The sequence below is a fragment of the Myotis brandtii genome, unplaced genomic scaffold (assembly GCF_000412655.1).
Source record: "Myotis brandtii unplaced genomic scaffold, ASM41265v1 scaffold30, whole genome shotgun sequence".
NCBI classification, from domain to species: domain Eukaryota; kingdom Metazoa; phylum Chordata; class Mammalia; order Chiroptera; family Vespertilionidae; genus Myotis; species Myotis brandtii.
The window spans coordinates 833808-857047 of record NW_005361458.1 but is presented as its reverse complement, the minus strand read 5'-3'; the positions used below and the strand labels follow the sequence as shown (position 1 = coordinate 857047).

Here is a 23240-nt window from a genome sequence, read left to right as displayed (position 1 = left end):
TGCAGAGAGAGGAAAGAAAAACCCTAATGGTGTTCTCATTTCTTTGACATCATGGAGACTGTGTGGCCCATGTGCCAATTAAGCTCTCTTCAACAGATCTCAGTGGAACACCGTTTTGGTCCCGAAGGAGCTAATATATACTAATCAAGGGTGATAGAAAAAGGCTCCACCCTAATTAATTTCCATTCTAATTCAGAATATGAGAGGTATCCTGATTTCCAATTTCTCTTACTAGGGACCTCACTTTAGAAAAGCATAAATAATAATACTGATCTATGTAAACGTTTGCCAACTATACAGTCAAAAAAGGTTGCTTTCTACCACTGCTTGTGTGCCTACACATCTTTTAAGTCCTCCTTCCATTTTTTTCTTCATCTTAAAATTTTCTAACTGCATAACTCTCTCTCTTAATTTTTGACATTAATGAGCGTTTCATGTAAGTTTTAAAGCTTCCACACACGGGAGCGATTTAAAGACCATTTCTGTTTCTCCTTGTTGTTGGAACATGTGACAATAATGTGCTCATCCATCTAGGAGCAGAGCACAAGGGATTCCACCTTTTCTGTTCCATGTGTTCTTTCTTTGTCTAAGTGTAGATCTGAACCACAGCTGTTAGCCGCTTTCCGAAGCTGAGTGTCTTTAGAACCTTGGAATTGTACTCTGTTCCGCTCTTGATAGGAATGGTGTAGAATGTGTCTTAAAATATTTGAGGAAGATCAGGAAGAAGAGAATTGGCTATATATTTTGGTAAAGTTGCTGCTTTCCTGTATTTAGTTGGCTGTTTTGCTACCTTATATATGTCAAGGGCGATGTCTTAAAACACACATTTCTCTGCCCTATGCCTAGGAAGGCGTTTTTTTGTTTCCCCTCATCTGAAAACATCAGAGCTTGGTGAAGATGGCCTGGAAAGTTCTTCCGATGCCCTAGCTGGGTTGGCTCAGTGGATAGAGCATCAGCCTGCAGACTGAAGGTTCCCGGGTTCAATTCCAGCCAAGGGCACATGCCTGGGTTGCAGGCTTGATCCCCATTAGAGGGCGTGCAGGAGGCAGCCAATCAATGATTCTCATCATTGATGTTTCTATCTCTCCTTCTCCCTTCCTCTCTGAAATCAATAAAGAAATACATTTAAAAAAAAAAGAAAAAGAAAGTTCTTCTGAGCACTTTCACTTCAGTGCCTGTGTTTATAACAAGTTATGGAAATGCCGCAGCTTATCTCTCATTATACACAGTGCACACCCTTTGATGGAATTCCTTTTGCTACTTTTTCTTTATACATTGTTCTGCTAGGGTAAACTTCTCTACATGTTTTTTATTTTATTTCATTTTTATTATTTTTAAAGGAATCTTTTTCTTGTTCAGGTAGGTCAATCTACTTTAAAGATAGAGTAGATATATTTTTTTAAGGCATGACTCCTCCTCTACCCCAATAAAGGTTATTTTGCTGGGGTAATGGAGTTTCTTTTCATTGACATTCTGGGACATATCTTTAAATTCAGCTACATCTGGTCACCTTCCCTGAAACCATATTATAGCTGTTTCTCTAAATCAGACCTGAACTAAGCAGGAACATCTGTACCAAGAATTATGAGGCCCAGCTGAACATTTTGGACCAGCATGTTCCATCTCACTTCTTTCTGCTCTAACCTTTTAGCAATTATCTTTACAATCCTTAGAAATGGTAATTAAAGTTGGGAGAAGAACAAACAGAATACTGAAATGTTTTCAAGCTCCAAACACCAGGTACATAAATGTCAGTGGCTTAAATATGGTTATAAGCATGTTTTTATTAACAACCCCCAGCGATCTTCTTGAGGATCAAATTTAGACCTTCCTTCGGGGAGTCTAACACTGCTAATCGGCTTGCATAGTTGGCAGCCCTTAGGTGGAGGCACCTGAAGCTACTTCAAGAATCGTTTTATTATCCCAATCAAGCCTGCTGAAGCAGTAGGTATGGCTAAGTATATTGGCATTGCAGAGTCTCAGTGAAGAAAGATTTAGTCACTCACCAGTACAACAACCAAAAATACTTTCATCAGTAAGCAGATAGTCTTCTAAGGGGGCCTGTTCAACACTGGAAGCAGTTTATTCAGAGAATCTGCTTCCTAGATCTCTCTATATTTGTGAATGTGTGCAGACCGATCTGCTGATTCTCAAGCGTGCTAAGCTGATTGAACCTCTTCTGACTGCTGACTGTGAGTTTGGAGACACTTATAAATATTGCTTTGATACTTATTCTCATAAAGCTCTGAAATACTTGTCTTTCTCCATTACAAAGAAATTTCTTTGATAAGATTAGATGCTTATAATTTTTTCCTGTCATTTACAACTGAAATGCTGTTCACTTGTTTCCCCATCTCTCTACATTAGAATATTCCAAGCAGGATGAGGTTACTGGGTTACTGAGAGTAAACTGGCATTTTGTTTTTCATAGCATTTGGGTTCATTAAAATAGTTCTACCAGGAACAGGCTATTATATGATTAATTCCCTTCCAAAAACCAGAGACCCCTTTTTATTGCCAAGTATAATTTACTAACATTAGGCCAAGTCATTGTTGCTACCAAATGTCAGGACATTTAGTAAAAAATATCTATATTTATTATTTTTATTTAGACTCTATCTTTAATTGATTTAGATAATTTTTTAAAATTTCATTTGGGACTATTCTCAGTTTTGGCTTAGCATATCAATATTTTAAGGGCTAATGATAGCATATTGATCCTTCGGCATGCATTCCTTCAAACCAGAAGTTACTTGTGCTTTCACATTGGAAACTGATTTTTCTCTTCCTTCCTTTGGTTTCTGAGTCACTTTGATTGTTAGGATCAGAAGATATTGAATGTCAGGGCTACATAGCTCTTTGAATCCATGTAAGTTCTCATCATTTCCTCTTATTAGTAGCAATTCTCAGAACTGGAGCTAGAGATTTTTTTTGTTTTTTGCTCCAAGAAAACTTTATATTCAGCTATTTACTCAATAAACATTTGAGTGTGCCCTTGAACTCATAACCCTGACATCAATCATTTCACTTTCACTGGTATTTAAATATAGGTTTATAGTCAGATAGCACAGTGGCCAGTTATTTAGGTTATTAAAATCTTTTTTCTAATCTCATGAACATTTGCAGTTTTAGTATCTTAGTTCTTAGTAAACTGTGAACCAAAATATGGGTATAAATATACCTTTCAAAATCCTAAAAAAATTAATGATGTGATTTTCAGCAATACACTTTGGAAGTAATATCAAAACCGAAGTCCTACCTAGGGCACATAAGTTTGGCTACATTTCAGTTTTCACAGAAAAACTAAATGAAGAACAATAAACTGATCATTTGAAGGCATATTTGTTATATTTTAAGTTTCTATTATTTCTACAGCCCTTTCACCCTGCCTGGCAGTCAATGGTCGCCTTACCCAGAGTTATAAGAACATTGTAGCTGCTTGAAAGCTCCAGCCATGATCCACTCCCATCATCAGCATTACAATTTCTATAAAAATCATGACTCTTCCTTAATGATGGCTGAAATTCCAAAATGTGAACCCATTGCTTCGTATTTTAACTTTCCAAATTTTAGTCACAGAGCAAATTTGTAAGAGGTAGGAGATTCTGAAGGAGTATTTTTCTCCTTTCTTGCACCAAATAACTTCATTGTGAGCAGGTGCATCAGAATCCTAACCAGTAATCTCTGAAGCCACTGAAAGTCAGATCAAGGAGGAGCCAGTGTGAAGTAGAAGACATAGTATTATAGACATAGTTTGAGGTTCTGACTCTCCCCAAGGCCAAATGCAAAGGCTTTTCTTGTTATTCAGTGGCTTTTTTGTTGTTGTTGGTTTGTTTTTTTGTTTTGTTTTTGTTTTGTTTGTTTTTACCAAATTTTAGTCACAGAGCAAACTTGTAAGAAGTAGGAGATTCTGAAGGAGTATTTTTCTCCTTTATTGCCCCAAACAACTTCATTGTGAGCAGGTGCATCAGAATCCTAACCAGTAATCTCTGCAGCCACTGAAAATCAGATCAAGGAGGGAGCCAGTGTGAAGTAGAAGACATAGTATTATAGACATAGTTTGAGGTTCTCACTCTCCCCAAGGCCAAATGCAGAGGCTTTTCTTGTTATTCAGTGGCTTTTTTTTTAGTTTTTTGTTTTATTTTAGTTTTAGTTTTAAAGTACCTTTTCCTGCTAATGGGGTAGAGAATAGAAAGTTATTTGAAAGATTCCCTTGTTTCCTGTGCTTACATACAAAATCTCTCCAAAATCTCTATATGGCTGATCATTCTGCTCCATTAGAGAGAGCATATACTACAATAACTTGCTTCCGTGCCTTCCTGGAGCTCATGAGATTTATTCTGAGAGCAGGTATTTTTTTTATTTCTGGGTTCTCTAAGGAGCATTTTGTTGTGCCTACGATCAGAAAGAGGATCACTGGTTGAAGCAGGAAATCAGACTATAATTGGAGAAGCAATCTTCATCACAGGGTATAAATTCTAGCATGTCGGTCAGTGATTCTTGGAGAGCAGGCCTTCTGAGTCTAAAAATGCTATAGGAGCAGATAGGTGTCTCAGTAATGATTACTTGATTCTTGCCCTGTTCCTGTGGATGAATATTCAGGTTTGAATTCAGCAGAGATTTGAGTTTTTAAGAGACATTGTCTCTGGCCCCTAATAGCCACTGGCCATGTACAAAATTCCACTAGTTTTCATATTTCTGTTTTGCTGTCTGCAAAACTAACCCACCAAACCAAAAGACACAATGATGGAGTGCTGGTTTTGATGCATCTTTATGATATACTAAGTACCATATAACTGCAAGGGAAGTTTGACATATCAAATGTAAAGTAACCATGTTTTTCAACCCAAAAGTCAGGAAACCAGGGAAAAAGAAGTTTTTGAATCTGAGTTATCATGGAAAATTTCAAGTTTTAGTCAAAGTTTAGTTGAATTCAGAGGCTGGGACTTGATAGCCCAATGAGCTGTGGTTTCTGTCTTCAAGAAACTATTTGTCTGTAATAAATTTGATATAATGCTGTCATTAATGTATTTTCATAGAAAAACAGTAAAAAGAAGACTAAAACTGATGAAAATAAGTGTAAGTCTGGGTTCTCCTTGTTAATATGTTCCATTGGCATAAATGGGCCATAAGAGATGGCTCCATGTTATGTGTTAAACATCAGTGCTCCCCAGGGTTCTTATCTCAGCTCCCATATCTTCTCATTTTTCTTTCTTTTCCTCAGCAAACTTATTCATGCCAAATATCATCTACTTCCAATGTGATGTCAACACTTACATATCACCTCCACATTAGTTTCTTTCATATGCATGAAACTCATCTTTCTCTGCCCAAGGCACCTCAGACTCCACTTCTCTGGAACCAAACTCCTCATCTAACCCATATACTTGACCCTCCTCCTATATTTTCTATTTTGTTGAATGTACTACTGTTCACTTTGCTCTTCTTCTCAAATCAGGGCAGACAATATAGACATAGCCTGAGACTTGTCCCCTGCATTCATTTAGCCACCAAATCTTATGATCTTTTTCTTCCAGTCAGCCCCTAGGGAAGGGGTGGGCAACCCCTGGCACACGTGCCAAACATGGCATGCCAGTAACTTTTGCTGGCACGTGAAACCCTCTCTTATAATCTTCCATTTACAATTTTTTTTCTTAATATCGACTTTTTTATTTTTCAGATAAATTCAGTGTAGGTGCATCTTAGATAAATAAATAATTTTACATAACAAGTTATCTTAAAGACCATAGACATGGATTGACAAGAGAGGGGAAGAGCAATTTCTATGCCTCTGCCTTAACTCTCCCTGCCTTCCTAGATCCAACCAGTGTTTTGGTTTCATCCACATACGCTTGTGAATCTTTGTTCTCAGTGATGAATTTTGTTAAGTCTCATAATAGGAGTAGCCTGACGGATGAAAGTAGTAGCTCGTGCATATCTCTGAAGGTCACGAAATATAAACCTGATGTAAAATCTCTGTCATCAGTGATGCAGCAGCAAAAGTCCCACTGATAATATCAAACGGAGTCATAAAGTTTTCTGTCGGACTATCAGTGTACATGTATACATTAAAAAATAAATGTATTTTTCATCATCATATACTGTGTTTTTGTCGCTCGAATGAATTTTATTATTTCTTCAAGGTTTTCCACTTACGTACACCTTAAGAGATATCAAGTAGGCATAACATGTTCTCAAAAAATTAGGGTTGGCACGCAGAAGAATTTTGAGTCAGAGATTTTGCTGGTTTTGGCACGCACTCACAAAAAGGTTGCCTACCCCTGCCCTAGGGTTTTCATAAGTTCTCATCTGAATAATTACAGTGATCTGAAAACCAGCCACCTCATCTCCAATCTTACTGCCTCAGAAACATCAGAGTATTCTTCCAAAGTCACAAGTCTAAGCAAGACTGGTTTAAGTATTTCAGTGACCAGGATTCATCATATAGCTCCTCCCACTATGCAAATTCAGTTCCCATCACTTGTTCTCATGCACTCCACACTATTGCTTTTTTTTTTCTTTTTGGAAGGCTGTTACTTCTTGATCACTCAACAGTATTAGGTAAATGAATAGGTCATGGATGGCTTTCCTGTGTGCAGTTATTCAGGGAGCCAAGCTCATGGAGCCTCTTCCACCTTTAACAATTGATTCCAGGATTTCCCTGAGGCTTTCTTTATTCCAAACAGACCTGGGGGCAAAAGAGCATGGAGGAGGGGATGTGGAAGATTTTTATGGACCAGGCCTGGTAGTAGCACCAGTTACTTCCACCAGCTAACACTCAGTCTTGAACACCTTAACTGGCAAGGAGTGTTAGAAATGTACTCTAGGTGTACACGAAAGATGATGAAAAAAATGATGGCTTTTGGTGAGCACGTAGAAATATGTCCTATACTGAAGCTCCTGGCAATTGATAGGACTTGAGTAAATGTGTATACATAGGAGTAAATAAAAGAATGAATAAGTAAAAGTACTACTTTGGATTTAAATAGTTTTCAAAAGCAGCTTGAGATAGAAGTATAAGATTTATATATTTATGTATCTTGATATCGCTCCTTCATTATAACAGTGTTTCAAAATATAGGTACTATTCCTGGTTGATAAATATAGATATTCAAAATTAATGTAATATTGACCAAAGCAACTTGGGTATTTTAAATTGCCTAATTAGTAATAGTGTTCATGGATAAAAATTAAATTAGAAACAGACAAGATACGTACAGGGGTAAAATGGTTATACTTACATTCATTTAACTTTCACATTCTTATCTGTTCTCAGGATTAAATTGAATTTTAGTTTAATTAAAACCTTCTGCCTTGATGCCACACAAAAATATTTGATAAATTAAGCATGTTGGTGAGAATTGTGAGATTTATGTCAACATTCTTGGCAAAAACAAAAGGCAGAAAAATATTTTTTAAAGCAAATACATAGTATGATTGAGAATTAAAGTATATATTCCTTATATTTGACATCTTACTGTCTCTTCTGGAAGAGATTTGAGTCATTTTTGTCTGTGTCTCTAATTAATTCAACAAAAGAAGTTTCCCCTGTCACAAAAGTTTTCACAAAGAAAGCGCATCTAAGTTTATTAATCTGTTTTTCAGACTGACACTTTTAAGAACTCCAGCACTGGATGACTAAAGATAGCTACCATTTTGACTAATAAAGTTAGAATTCAGAATAGCCTAGGATTTTTGGAGAAATGATTCATAAAATGTGAGATTCAGTAGCAATCACCACACATTAGTTCTTTTGAAAACAATAAATTAAAACACATTGATCCCAGGTCACTTTAAACTCAGTTCTTGGTCATTTTCAGAGTTCCACAAATGCAACTACTCCTTATTTAGGAAAGAGCTGTGGGTGGTTTGACTACTGAGCCCCTGAATTTAGAATGTACTCAGCAGGAAGGGAAACCCTGAAAGTTTCTGAGCAAGGAAGTAACATGGTCTAGACAGGTCGTGAGGTATATTTAACTATAGAATCCAGGGATGATTGACTTTGATGAGAAAGAAGTAAGAGAAAGTTAACTTCAAATGTAACAGGGTTAAGTTAGGTTAGCCAAAGGGATACATTTCCAAGAATTAGTTCTTGCAAATTCTACCTTTAGTTGTTTAGTGCTGGTCAATCCTTAGGAAACTTAATGTAGGAGAAGAAACAAGCTAACCTCTGTTACCCTGCCTCTTGGTGATTATGTAAGTTTTCTGTTGCTGCCATGATTACCACAGATTTAATGGCTTAAAACAATACAAGAGTATTATCTCACTATTTCTGTAAGTCAAAACTCTGTCAAGGCATGGCTAGATTCTCTTCTCAGAGTCTTATTGGGCTAAAAGCCAATTAATGGCCTAAGATATAGTTCTCAACTAGGCCTCAGGTCTTCTACCCCTCACTCATTGGCAGAACTCATTTTCCTCTCACATTTCCATATACCCAACTCCATCTTCAAGCCAACGACATAGCAATTCACGTCTTTCTCATTATATGAATCTCTCTGACTTACTCTTCTGCCCTCATCTCGTTGAAATTTCTGCTTTTAAGGCCACATGTGATTTTATTGGTCTCACCTGGATAACATAGGAAACTAACCCTATCTTGAAGTCAACAACTCAGTAAATGTAATAATGTCTGCAAAGGGAGAAAATGGGTCCAAGATTCTATCTACTACAATGATGCAGAGCATACTGTATATCTATCAGCAGAAGCCATTTACATATGAATTAAAGAAAATTATCATTGTTTCCAAAAGACTTAGGGCTTAAAATGATTTTCATTATTATGGATTATTGCAGACTTTCAAGACAGTACAAATTAATGTGATAAATACCCCCATAGTCATTACAGATATTATCAATCTATACTAATAAAAGGGTAATATGCTAATTAGACCTGGAGACCTTCCAGACGTCCTTTCGGACAAAGCCATGGTGGTGGGGCTGAGGCAGAGGTGGTTAGGGGTGATCAGGCCAGCAGGGGAGAGCAGTTAGGGAGATCAGGCTGGCAGGCAGGTGAGCAGTTAGGAGCCAGCGGTTCCAGATTGCAAGGGGGATGTCCGATTGGAGAGGGTGCAGGCTGAGCTGAGGGGAACCTTCCCTGCCCACCCCCCTACCCCCGCACAGATTTCATGCACCCACCGGGCCACTATTGTTAAATAAGAGTGGTGAAAGTGGACATCACTGTCTTGTTCAGGTTCTTAGGGGAAATGGTTTTGGTTTTTGCCCATTGAGTAAGATGTTCACTGTTGGTTTGTCACATATGGCCTTTATTATGTTGAGGTATGATCAATCTATTACAACTTTGCTGAGAGTTTTTGTTTTTTGTCAAAAATGGGTGTTGGATTTTGTCAAATGCTTTTTCTATATTCTGGGGGGCAGTTGGGGGGGATTGGGCTGGCAAGGGGGGGCAGTTGGGGGCGAGGAGGCCAGCAGGCAGAGTGGTTAGGGGTGATCAGGCAGGCAGTGGTTAGGGGCGATCAGCCCTGGATTGCAAGAGGGATGTCTGACTGCTGGTTTAGGCCCAATCCCCAAGGGGTCCCAGATTGGAGAGGGGGCAGGTCGGGCTGAGGGACACCCCTTCCATGCACGAATTTCATGCACTGGGCCACTAGTACCATATAAAGCTATAAAATTAAAAATGTATAAAAGTTGAAAGTTAAAGCAATATAAAGATAATGTGAAGGTAATATAATACCCATTTATAATGTCTATTACAAATGTAAATATCCAAGTACTTCATGTATGTTAAATGTGTAGATTTTTCCTTGAGCAGCATGTGCTTTTGTTAATGATGGCTGTTTATTGAATGCTTACTATATGCGAGTCACTTTACTAAGTACTTTGCATATATTATTTCAGATTTTCTCAGCAATCCAATAATGCTGATATCATCCCTGGGTGAATTGATTATTCTTTGAATTTATAGGAGTTATTTAATAGTTTATCCTACACCAGAGGAGGTCTGAGTAGTTCAGTAGTAAAGCGATATAATTAAAAGAAAAGGGTTTTAGAGTCAGTCCTGTATTTGAGTCCTGATTTCAACACTTACTAACTTGGCAGATTCCCGAAACCCGTTGTGCCTCCCGTTCCTAATTTGTAAAGTGTGGCTAATAACCGACACCTCCTGGGGCTGGTGCAAGATAGCAAGTGTAAAGAACCTGGTATGTGATAAGCTCTAGATAAAAGTTCTCCAGTACCTCCCTCCAGAGTAGCTCAAGTGCATCTTGGTTCTAAAGCACTTGATTAACTCAGGAAGTCAGTCCTGGGCGCAGGCCAGCTCCTATCCCACATATCCTGTCCTAGATATTTAATAGGACATCAGGGTCCACCTGATGCTCAGATCGATGGGACTCAGATCTATGGGGCTAGGAATAGATCCCTGTGGATCCAAGACCCTGATGTGACACAAACATACAGATGAGTAACCCAATGGAATGAGTCGAGGAGCCTGACCGCACTGGAGCTGGCCACAAAGATAAGCTATAATCACCATGTGCACCAGTCAATTAAGAGGCACCAACTTAGCAGGGGACTTTCTGGCATTCAATCAAGGCTTAGCCACATGTCAGAATTTTTTAGTGGCTCTCACATTAATATGTATTTGCGCGCATTGTTTTTGATTGCTCTAATCAGACTTGAAATGAATCCAAGAAGTTTCTACAACTCAGAGACATTAATTCCTCTGTGCCCCCTCCCTCCAGGCTCTGTCTGAAGGCTTAACTCAGCTATCTTATCTCTCTAGGTATGCGGAGACCAACATGAAGGGCTTGTTTTCCTGAGGGAATATCCACTGGTTGGAAGAGTGCAATATTATGAAGATTTCCTGTCTGACCTCCTGAATACTCACAGAACTGAAGACCCGGTACAGTGTCTCTCCTATGTATTCTTAGAAACACAGAAGTTCAATTGCTATTTCTCACTTGCCATGGTTGTTGGTTTTAGCAAATCTGAAGAGGATTGGATGGTATTTCTCGTATCTGTGAGAAGGATAGGGAAGCAAAGTGGTAGGGCTGTGGACAGACTGTATGGGACACCTTTCTGACTTTCTCTGAGTCTGGCAAGCTTCAAACTTCTTACTTAAGCGTTCAAGTTTGTTTGGGGCAGCATGTGGAGGATTCACATGAAAATAACTGATGTTTTGCCAGCCAGTCCAAACATGAAATGGTAATAATTTAAATGAGTGAAGAAAAAAGGAGGTTTATATTTAAAGCCCAAGTTGTTTTATGGGTCAATGGAAATTCCACCATCTTCCAATCCTAGCTTCTTTGTGGATATTTTTACTTCAAAGTGTTAGTCATATTTATTTTATGAAAGTTTGTTTCTCTGGTGGTGGTTTTGAGGAGGAAAAGTCTAGAAAAATGATCTCTTAAGTGAAAACAAGCAGTATCATTGACAGGAGAGGTCAAGATGCAGGTTCCTTTTGCTTGCAAATCAAACTATAGTTGGTAATTGTACTTTATGTGAGAATTGGATTGGTGACTTCAGAAGGTTCTAAATGTGGCTCTTCATGGTGCTGACCTTGTGCTCAGAAGGACTCACATTGTAATTAGAGGATGCTGTATGCACAAGACAATGGATTTCTTGTCCAATCATAAAATGGTAGGATCACAGAAGAGAATGCCTTAGCAAATATACGTGTCTTTATTTCTGCCTCCTCTACTCTGCCTCCTCATAGTCCTCCTAAAAGAGTGTGTTTGCATATTTGTCTCATAAACTTTTCTTGCAGACATTGAGTAAATTAGCTTCCCAAGCCACTCACAGGCCACCTCTTAGTGCTTTTGTCATTCCCATCCTCTCTATGGTGGGCATTCAAATCCTTCTCAGAGCTTGTGCCCCAGTATGGGCAGGAACAGGGGCAAAGGTTCCAAGGGAATTATAATTAATTTTCATATGGTGTGTGTGTGTGTGTGTGTGTGTGTTTATCAGTAAAATCTGAATATGCAGAGCATACCTTTTAAACTTTGTTGTTTGCTTAAGCTTTTATTTTGTGTGTGTGTGATCTACTCTGGTACACACACATTGCCACCTAAATTTTATTCCTCCTTTCTGTGAACAATATTTTGTAGATGTATTTTAATTTTGTTCCATTTGATATTATGCAAAATCTGCAATATGTTAGCTGATTTTGGATTTGGTTTATTCAAAGTCCTGGAAAGTGCCGCTATGTGGATACTGTGTTCACACTTCATAAGCAAGTCTAATTATTACATAATTTATACTGTAAAGGAAATTGAATAGTATGAACTCATTATGAACATAATGGAATTGTTATAGTAGTGTCACTAAAAACAATATTTGTCACTTGGCAAGCATTGAAAGTGTCATGAACATTGTCATTACATTGATTTACATCATAATAAAAAGGGTGCATGCTGCTGAATTTCCTTAAACGTATTGAGGTCATGAGTCAGGGAGTAGATTGAAGCATAAAACCTGAAAGAGGAATTGCCTACCAACACTGTCAGAACCTGGGTTATATGAGAAAATGTGAGGGGGAAAAGAAAAGATCAAAGCTTCCTAAATACCAGAAGCTAATTCAGTCTTATAATACATTTGTGAAATTCTAACGATTTCTGTGTAAGGTGTGTCTTTCTCTCTCTGAGCACTTCATTTGGGCCAGAGGACATAAAACTTTGAAAGTGTAACTTTATGTTCTAGACATGAAAAGATGAAATCACCATCATCTCTGTATTTGTCTAAGGTAAAGAATTTAAACATGAGTTGTTACTTGCATTAGTAGCCAGGAAAGTGGAAATTCCTTTTGTGCCTCTTATTTGTGAGTTTCTGCTCTATTGGGAGGAGGCTCTGTAGCAGAATGGGAGAATCCTCCAGAGAGCTTCCTGGTATAGGTCACAAACACCATTTGGCAAGCGCAGGTGGGTGAGAGGAAAAATAGTTGAGCAACATAATCTGTTTGTACAATTCTGTCTGCTTTCAAGTAAGTCCTCTCTAGTATCCTAAACATTTATGCACTTATTTCGCTTCTCCTACTGGACTTAGTAGCTCTGCTCCTTGAGGTGGGGATACATGTTGATTCTCACCTCCCAAGCATCTAGTGCTGTCCTTGGAAATAACGAACGCTCAGTTGTGTTAAGTGTTTGTTGAGGGGAAAAACAATAACACTGTGACTATTCTCTACCAGTATTGCTCTGTTGTTAGTGTTTATGTTGAAAACACTGCATGTAAGGGGCCTTATAAATGTGAAAGTCCTTCTAAATGCAAATTATTGTTAAAATGGTACGAATATCTTGTTTTTAATGAGGTGAGGAAAGAACATTGGGGATTATGTTCATTCTATCCTCTTAAGTCAGTGTGTAAGTTTATAGTAAAGAATGTAAATTTGTAATTGTGGGACTAACAAATTTATCCCCAATACATTTAACATTTTGAACAGAAGTAACATTAACTGCAGAATACATCTTGTCACATTTCTGGGTAAAACTATTGTTATTTTCTTTTTAAAATTTTTCTCCTTTATAACCTTTGTTCTTTCAAATAATTTTTGTAAAACAGAACATCCTAACTCATTTGTGAAACTCTTTCACCTAAACGTTTAATTTGGGAGAGGGGGCTGATTTTTGACCTTTAAGTAACATTTCCTCAACTCCCTCTCAATTAGGGCCTTTTGGCACAATTAACTTTTACATTGCATTCGAGAAACTTTCTAGTTAGCTTCCTCTCAGAGGGCTAATTCCATTCATTCACCACACTGTGAACAGCAATCCAAGTGAGCCATTTGTCTAGGATCCACAGCAGGCAGCTAAACTTGGAATCATTGCGGAACTCTGCATGTATATGGTTTGCATTGTTTACAGAAATAGGATGTTTGTCAAAGGCTGCTATTCATTCTTGGAATAGTCCAGGAACAGATCACAGTTGTTTTTGGTTGGCAGCCAGATACAAAATCAGGATAATAATTAACATGAAAGTCATTACAGAATGGGGAGTTTCTTCAGTATGTAATTAGTGCAAACCTCATCTGCCAATAGCTTTGTGGTTCACAAACCGGTTATTTAAGCCACTATTGTACCTTGGTAGAAAAGAAAAGTTATTTAAATATTTATTCCAATTGAAGGTAGAATGGTCGTTTTAATGACTGGTGACATAGAGGTGTCCTTTGTGGAAGAGAGGTGAGCTTTCAGGCGGGATCCTCAGAAATGCTTGTTTTTAAAGATTGCCTGTGAAAAGATAGAGTTTGTTCTCTAGGTCAAGTCAGTAATTTTCTGAAGCTCAACTAAAACAAAACATGCAATTTATTAGGAATGATTCTGCTTCCGATCCATTTTTTTCTCCCTTCAGTTTGGCAGGGGTTGAGAAAGGTTGGGGGTAAGTATTATTTCCATGAACTGAAAAATTAGTTCACCCAACACGCATACAATGATGTAAAATGGAATATAACTATTTCCATATGTTTTCAAGGTGTCCACTAACTTCCTCTTTAACCCTGCCAATGGAAAGGAAACATTAGAATTTAACTGATAAGATTTGAAAAATAATAATTTAATTAGCTTAATTATACTTCTCTGTTGGCTACTACTGTGGAGTATTGAGTGGCTATAAATACAAGTAGCAGTGTGTCAAGAAGATTTATATTACTAAAAAATGACTTACCTTCTTGCTCCCTCATTAGCATCTTCTCATCTAAATTCATTCAGTACATTCTTGACAGAATTACACAAAAGTGTGATCTCCTTTTCTTCCTAAGTGTTTGTGGCATAAAGAGAAGAAGGAATTAACACTTAATTGCATAAGCACACTTGCTCAAAGCTGCTTATAGCTTCATAAAGCCTCATTGATTAGTGACTACTATATTTTTATTAATTGACTAGAGGCCTGGTGCACGGATTTGTGCATCAGTGGGGTCCCTTGGCCTGGCCTGCACTCTCTCGCAATCCTGGACCCCTCGGGGTATGTCAGAGAGCCTGTTTTGGCCCAATCCCCACAGGCCAGGCCAAGGGACCCCGCCTGCTGGAGGGACCCCCTCACTCTGCAGACACCGGGGAGGAACTGTGGGAGGTTGGTTTCAGGGCATGTTTGGCCCATCTTGTCCAGTCCCGCTGGCCACCTTCTAATTAATTTTCTTTAAATGTGCACGAATCTGTGCACCGGGTCACTAGTTATATATAAAAATGGGTGGGAAAAATATGTTCCAACTTAGTGACATTGGTTACTTAATGGACAGGTAGAGAAGAAGGGAAATAGGATTAGGGAGATGGACATAGTACACTTTAACCATATCTATAATATATAAGATTAAATGTTAATATATGCTTACATAGCTACTGGTTACAGGAAAATTTATTATTTACTGAACTTTTTCTGATTGAAATATCCTTAAATACATGTAAAATAAATGCTATTTTTATTAGCAGTGGTTGAATTGGCATAAAGTGACAAAGTCAATGCCCAAGATTTAATATATACACTATGTGCATTTTTGCCTCACAGTATAATTAAGGAGTAGTCTAACGTAAGACAACAGAACACACGATCATGGGGCCTCCTATCAGTTCATGAACTGCAACTCCAGTAAATAATGTCAGGATGATGAATCTCAGTCTTTAAGGAGAGGGACTACTTTTTTACACTTGACCTTTGGAATTTATGGAGAAAACCATTATCCTTTAAGGGGGGAAATTTTTTTTTCTTTATCAAGTTCTAATTTCCTTACAGCTTATACAGTTCCTATCTGTTGTTTATGAGATGTCCGCTATTTGCTAGGATTCTGTCATTTATTCCAAATAACAAATAGATATCAAGATTAATTACTTAAAAGACACTGGAAGTAATAAAATGTGAAACATTAAAAATCCCAGCACTCAGGAAAGCAGATCTTTAAGGTCAAACAACCTCTCAAAACATATAATTCTGTTTTAAAAATTTAACATCAGTTAGAAATATTTGAAAAACACATGAATTTAAGGACTCTTTCTGAGCATATTTCAGGTTTCACACTGTTAGGTCTTGCCCAAAGAGAACTTTGTCAGTAATGGTGAAATTTCAATACCGAATAAATTCTTGCTAGGCATGAACTCCGACTTTGTTCCTTTAAGTTACCATTTACATTCCTGAGATAGTCTCCACTTATAGTTATCCTAAAGTAAACTAGCATACTTAGGAATGAATGTCAAATATCTTTAGCAAAAGTTATAAATGTGAGGAGCGGACTATTTGCTGCTTAACTTTCAAACTTTCCTAATAAGCAAAAACTAACTCTTACAGACTGATTTAAGATTCATGCACATTTCTCTCTGCATGTTATCCTTGGATAAAAAGTCCAAAAGGTAAAAAGAAAAAAAATTACACCTCAGAAAATCACTTGGGGTACCAGAGAATAACTGATTGCTTCCTTGTACTAAATATCCTTAATATAAAGAACTAATTCATCTCCTGGAAAGACAAGTAACTTTCAAAGGAGCTCCTTAGTTGTTTGTAAGGGAGAGCTGAACAGATCAGCCTCCGTGAGGAGTTTAAATGCCTATGCTTAATAGGCATCTATGTCTTAGGTGTGTGTGGAGGTGCTGACCATCAGTAGTTGAAGGCAGCTAGAGAGAAATGGTTGCCCACAACTGTAGCAGAAAGCCAAGGTCATTTGGCACCAAACTCCTGTCACCTGAATTTAAGAAAATGTAAGAGAATACTATGGGTTGTAGGCATGGGCAAAGTGTGTCTTTGAGGGAGCATATCCTCTTAGAGTTTATTTTTTTAATCTTCTAATTTGGATAGACATATTTTTTAGATTAGGTGTTATTTCAAAGTAGGTAGAAATTTAGGCCTTTAAAATTGAAATTGTAATCAGATTGACAATTGAAGCAAACCATTAAAAAGACATATGTACCAGTATAATATTATTGAGTAGATATAATCTATACATATAAAGAGGTAATATGCAAATTAGCTGGGACGCTGTAACATGTCACAACCAGACCATTAGCATATTAGCGCTTTATTAGTTCCTATCATCAGGAGGCTACCTGCTCATGCCTCGGGCGTTGCTATGGAGATGGGAGATGGGGGTGGAAGGAGAAGGCAGGACCAGCCCGAGGCAACTCGAGGGTGGGCAGCGCCACACGAATTTGTGCACTGGGCTGCTAGTCTCTAAATATTGATTTTAAAATTCTGTATACTATATTACCTTTGTTAATAGTAACTTTTAAGGAAGAAGAAAAATGTCATATTTTGGTTCAGGTTAAAAAGTAATAGCATTATCACCAATGGAAAGTTTTGAGAAGGAGCACATTTTAGTTTCCTTTTGTGTTATTTTATTAAGTTTGATTTCAACTTGATGTTGGCAAAGGAAAATGAATATTAAAAAGAAAGACTAAATATCTGGATTACTTAAATATGCACATGTAACTTTTGCTAAGAGAAGATATATTTATCTACGGTGAAAAGGTTTTACCAACACTAGGACTGTGGGATTTGATGGGACAGTGTCGTTTGTAGAGCCTAAAGCCTGGGAGGGGTGGTGATGTCAGGTTGAGGCTTTATCTCTAACTGGCTGGGAGACATCAGGCAAGTCATTCAACTTTCTGAACCTTGTTTTCCTGAGCTTTAAGATAAACATGTTCTAGATGTTGTTACAGCCCTCAGATACTGTTTCAAATTAGATATTTAGTGAAAATTCAAATTCCTTACTATTTGATGAACTTTTCTGATTTCTATTCAAATTATGTTTTATGTCAAAATCAATTATGTGTTTCTGAAGTTAGGTCTTCCTACCTATAGTAGACTCACCTTCCTTTCCAATTCTCCACAAACATCAATTGGCTGCCCATTCATTCTGTCTGGACCTGTACTAACATATTATGCCTAAAGCTCCACTTGGCCCTTCATACAATGAGTATGTGCATGTCAAAGCCAAGTAGGTGTTTCTGTAAGGTCATGTTCCTCAACACAGTTCACTGTCAAAACCCCTTACTCTGGCCCCTCCTGACCTCTAACCTTGTTTCTGACATCCGGTTAGACCTTCTTCCCTCCAGCCTGCTGAGACCACACTTTGTTCCCATATGAAATTACCAGGTCACAGGGCCTCTTCTGCCTGGCAGGTCTTCCTTTTCTCTAAGCCCCCTTTACTAACCCACCTTAAGTCTCACCTGCTCCAGAAAGCTGCCCTCAGGCTGGTCCTCAGAGTGAGCTTGTCTCTCTGAGCAGTCATGGGATTTGCTCATGGAACCAGCCACTGCCCTGCCTTTCCATGCTGCTCAGAGGACCCACCACAGATGTGGAGAGTCCATGACTAGGCTCTTAATCTGCAAGGATGATAAGCCAGGAGTGGAATATTAGAGAAAGTTTGTGAAAGGAAGTAGGAAATCATGAGATCTCAGAGGGTAGAATGGTGAAGGGAGGATAGGCAAGTAAGGGTGTGGATAGAGCTGTAGTGTGGTATAGACAGTCAAAAAATTCAGAATAGGAGTTAATTCTTGGATACTGTTCCAAAAATGCTTTGCATTTCTTGTGGCATTCCTCCTACTTTATCTTTATTTATCTTTTTCTACATATTGTAGACCATCTGCAATAGATATTTTAAACAAAAACTATGTTTTATGATATATCAACAACCGTAGTAATGAGAATAGCAACTCTCATGTATTGTCTATCTCTTCCATAACAGGTGCTGTTAAGGTACTTTGCCTACATATCTCATTAATCCTAACAAATGAAGAAATAAAAAAGAAAAGTAATTTTCCCAAGGTCACAAAACAGGTCTCTTACTTAAATGATTAAGATGATATGCATTTAAAGAATACTGAGTCATCTCAGCAATACTGAGCACCTACTATATTCAACACACTAGTCTATCTTAAAGATGCGTTAAGCAGTTCTTGCTCTCTAGGGGTTTAGAATATTAACATTTTAATTCTCACTGTCAAAATGTGTTGTGTGTGTTTTTTTTTAATGTAAGCTCACCAGGGTAATGGCAGAGTATTTAGATCAGTGATGGTGAACCTATGACACACATGTCAGAGGTGACACGCGAACTCATTTTTTTTGGTTGATTTTTCTCTGTTAAATGGCATTTAAATATGTAAAATAAATATCAAAAATATAAGTCTTTGTTTTACTATGGTTGCAAATATCAAAAAATTTCTATATGTGACACGGCACCAAAGTTAGGTTAGGGTTTTCCAAAATGCTGACACGCCAAGCTCAAAAGGTTCGCCATCACTGATTTAGATTGTAAGTATCATTTGAAGATAGTTCATTCTTTTAATAGGAAAGTGTTCAAATATAGCACTTTATTTTGTTGTGGTGGTGTTGTTTTTTTTTTTTTTCCAGAAGATTGAACTTGATTATACATGAAGCAGGTTCGAAAGTGTTCAAATATAGCACTTTATTTTGTTGTGGTGTTGTTGTTGTTGTTTTTTCAGAAGATTGAACTTGATTATACATGAAGCAGGTTTAAAGGAGCTGCTAAACACATTTCAGGTGGACCTTATTTTAGTTTGCAATTAGATGCCCACATGAGTTATTGCTTCGTACACTCCAATGAGCTTTAATGGAGTTAACTGTGGCTATATGTGTGGTCACCAGTTTGAAAGTACAATTTAGTAGATTGGTTTGACAGTATGACCAGTTGCCCCTGTAGGTAAATGGCCCAAGTTTCTATGGAGATGATTGATTTTCATGTATTACATGTACCCCAAAGTATAAATGAGTGAGTGTGTGGAGCATATATGTAGAAAGCTAAGTTAAATAAGTTGTTGCAAACTATGGTGTTCTGTGATGAACTCCAATTTGGTATAATTCTCAAGAAGAGTGAAATAAATTGGTATCAGCTTTTCAAGTACTCTACCTTCTCGGCAACTCAAAATGTATGGCACCAATGGGAATATTGTAAGGTTATGCCATTTAGTATTAATTCCACTGTATGTGACTGAAACCTCCCCAAATAACGACATAAACAGAGACCTTTGTTTCTCTCCTGTGTAAAAGCCATTTTCTAAAGATAGAAATTTCAGGGCCAGTATGATCAAAGGTGCGTGAGACTAAGGCTCATTCTCATTTTCTCTTAAATCATTCTAGGCTTTGATTCTCAAGGGCACATTGTGACCCAAAATAGCTACCAGAACTCTAGTCATTACAACCCATATTTTAGGCAGTGGGATGGAGGAAGGGACAAGCAATAAGGTAGTGATGGAGAAAAAGGCATACATACATCAGTTGGCTCATAGGACTGTCCCAGAAGCTGTCACTCAGTATCTCTTTTAATAGTTTATTGGCAAGACCTTAGTTACAGAGCCATGGCTAGGTTCAGGGGTATCTGGGCCATGCAGTTTTTATCCTGGGCAGCTACATACCTAGTTTAAGAGAGAAAGGGGAACACACTTTGGAGTGAGTAGCTAACAGTCTCTCCCATAGTGATAACAATAATTGCCCTAAATCCCAAAAATGTGTATGTTGAATACAAAATTCATTTCCCAGTGGTTTTAAGATTGGGGGGTGTGATGAAAATGTTCTAGAAATAGGTAGTGGTGATGGTTGCACAATATACTATGAAACATTGAAGAATATACTATAAAAGGGTGAATTTTATGGTATATGAATTGCATTTCAATTTTAAAAACTCTGTAGTCTATGAAGTGTCAAAGAGAAGAGGACAAAGACACAAAAATCTTTATTCCCACTAATGTAAGGAAGGTAGCTCAAAAGAGAGAGTGAAGGTTGTCACAACATATTTCAGTGGTTCTCCTTTATATGAAGAGACTGCCCCAGCACCAGTACTCCCTGATGTAAGGCGAATGCAGGATAACTGGTTGAACTGTGGAGCAACTGGTGGTGATGGTGATAGTGATGGTGATGGCAGTGAGCACAACAGCAGCAAACATTTATCATCTACCAGAAACTGGCTAAATTTGTTGCATCGATGATGATAATGATAATGGCAAACACTTCAGATAATATCAAGATAATTTTATGAGAAAACCGAGGCACGGATTAGTTAACTAACTTGTCAAGGTTACACCCTTTGTAGGTAGTGGAGCCTGGTTTTGAATCCAACAGTCTGGTTCCACAGTCTATGCTCCTACCTGCTACACTAACAGGCTTTCTCTTGCTATCAAAAGTGATCATCTGGTTTGGGAGAAAAAGTCATCTTTAATGGATTTTGTGTTTTTTTATCTTATACAATAAAAGGCTAATATGCAAATTGTCCCCTCAGGAGTTCGACTGGGAGACAGGGAGTTCAATCGCGCATTATGATGTGCGCTGAACATGGCAGGCGACCAGCGGCGGTGGTGGGGCACTGAGGGAGTGAGGGAAGGAGGAGGCGGGGAACCTGATCGGCCCTGATCGCCGCCCAGACCTAGGAACCCTACCCATGCAAGAATTTCATGCACCGGGCCTCTAGTAATATATAAAGTTAAGTGATTATAGTTATTCATGTGATTTTATAGAGTAGGACTAGATTTCTTCTGTTACAAGACTGCCTCCATCATTCATTCTAAAATACTTTTCTGGACTAATTGAAAGCATGATGTCAATTATCAAGACACAAGCACACACACACACACACAGCTGAAGAAGGTGACCTGCTTTATTAAGCTTACTTTTATTTAGATATTTAAAGCACATATTTCCTTTGAAACCTAATGGGATGCAATAAGATAAATTTCTTTTCACTTTTCCCTCCCAGATGATCCCATATGGTCCTGGTAAGCATATGGCTTGCTTTGAGAGGGGAAGCATCTTTTTTTTTTCTTTTCAGACCGAAATAAGATATATTTTTATTTAATAAGTTAAGTTAGGTATTATATATTTTTGAAAAACTGTATTGAAGTTATTTTCAGTTTTTGAACATTTAGGAGTATAGATGTTTATTGTACTCTTATTGTTATTATTAAACAATACACATGGATCTCAAGAGTTTAGTTTTCAAGGCAATTAAAAGCTCAGGCAGTCATACCTTAGAGCAGAAATATTCTCTTTCAAACTGTGTGCACATGAACCTCTGCTGTACATAATCCGTGTACGTGATATGTGACCATACATTAAAGCTTGGCCACATTTACATAGGCTTTGTCTGAGTTCCCTCTTTAGACAGGTTCCGACTTACTAGTATACCCATGAAAACAGAATGTTTTGTGTATTTATGGCATATCTGATTCTATACCATAATTTTACCTACTCTGTGACTGTATTATGATAAATATTGGGTCAAAAATTGTCCATATCTCTTAATTGCAGGACCAAAATTCACACAGAGGAACATGTGGTCTCAAAAGAGATATAGAGAAGGCTGGTTTTAATGGGAAGACAGTAAGAATCTACTTGGCTTCTTATAGCTTCTTAAAGTTTAATGAATATCCATTATCTCCAGAGATAGAACTGTTATTATACACTTTAAAAAGTATTTTTTAAATTTGTATTTCATAATTTGTAATTTTTCCCACTCAAACATAGATATGGTCGATATAAATGTCACAGTCACACACTTAGGTGACTTTTGAGTGACTTTGGTTCCTTTTTGTAATTGAAACTATTTTTGTTTTATACCGCCCCGTCTCATTTATCCTGATGCAGGAAGTTACTGTAGTTCCTTCCAGGTAAATTTAATCCATTAGTTATTTGGGTTTATGATTGTTTGTTGTATGTGCTCCTCACTGCCCCCTGCCCCCTCTCCCCCATTCTCTGGGAAGCATATGTAAATGCCACCACAGAGAAGAGGGGAAAGGTGTGTAATTTTAATCTGGCCTCTTACTCAAGGTGTTACCAGGGCTCTGGATCCTTGTTACTACCGACCTGCCAAGTAGCAGCCTCTTCCATCAGATTCCTGCTGGGAATCTGCCCAAGCACTGTCAGGGATGAACATTCTGGCAGACAGGCCATCACTTTTCTCTTCCTTTGGTAATTCCAGAGTCCCTCTGGAATCCATAGACGACTCCCAAGCCAAGGGAAACCAGAGCTGAGGGAATAGACATGTGAGTTTGGAGTCTCTTTCATGCTAGATTTGTATGTCATGCCACCAGGATACCATAAAGGACTTACCTCTGAAGCTTGATTTCCCCTTCCACTAAGGCCAAGTAGGCAATGTCTTTTCTTCTCTAAGATCCCAAGGCATAAAACTTAAGTAGAGGTACATGCTTCCTTTTTTTCCAAGCAAGACTGGTGGGTGAGAAGGGCATGCAGTTTCTAGACATGTCCATCTTGAATTCTCTCCATACTCTTCCTCCTCAGCTTCTATAAGGTCATATACTGTGGAGGTAGTTAGGAGAAGTGTGCATGAGAAAAAATGGTGTGCTATC

At 37.9% G+C, this 23240-nt stretch overlaps 1 pseudogene; it reads right to left on the bottom strand.

Moving 5' to 3' along the window:
• LOC102239705 overlaps window positions 1–22870 on the bottom strand; it is a 76555-nt pseudogene extending 53685 nt beyond the window's left edge.
• Between the last annotated feature and the right edge of the window lie 370 nt (window positions 22871–23240).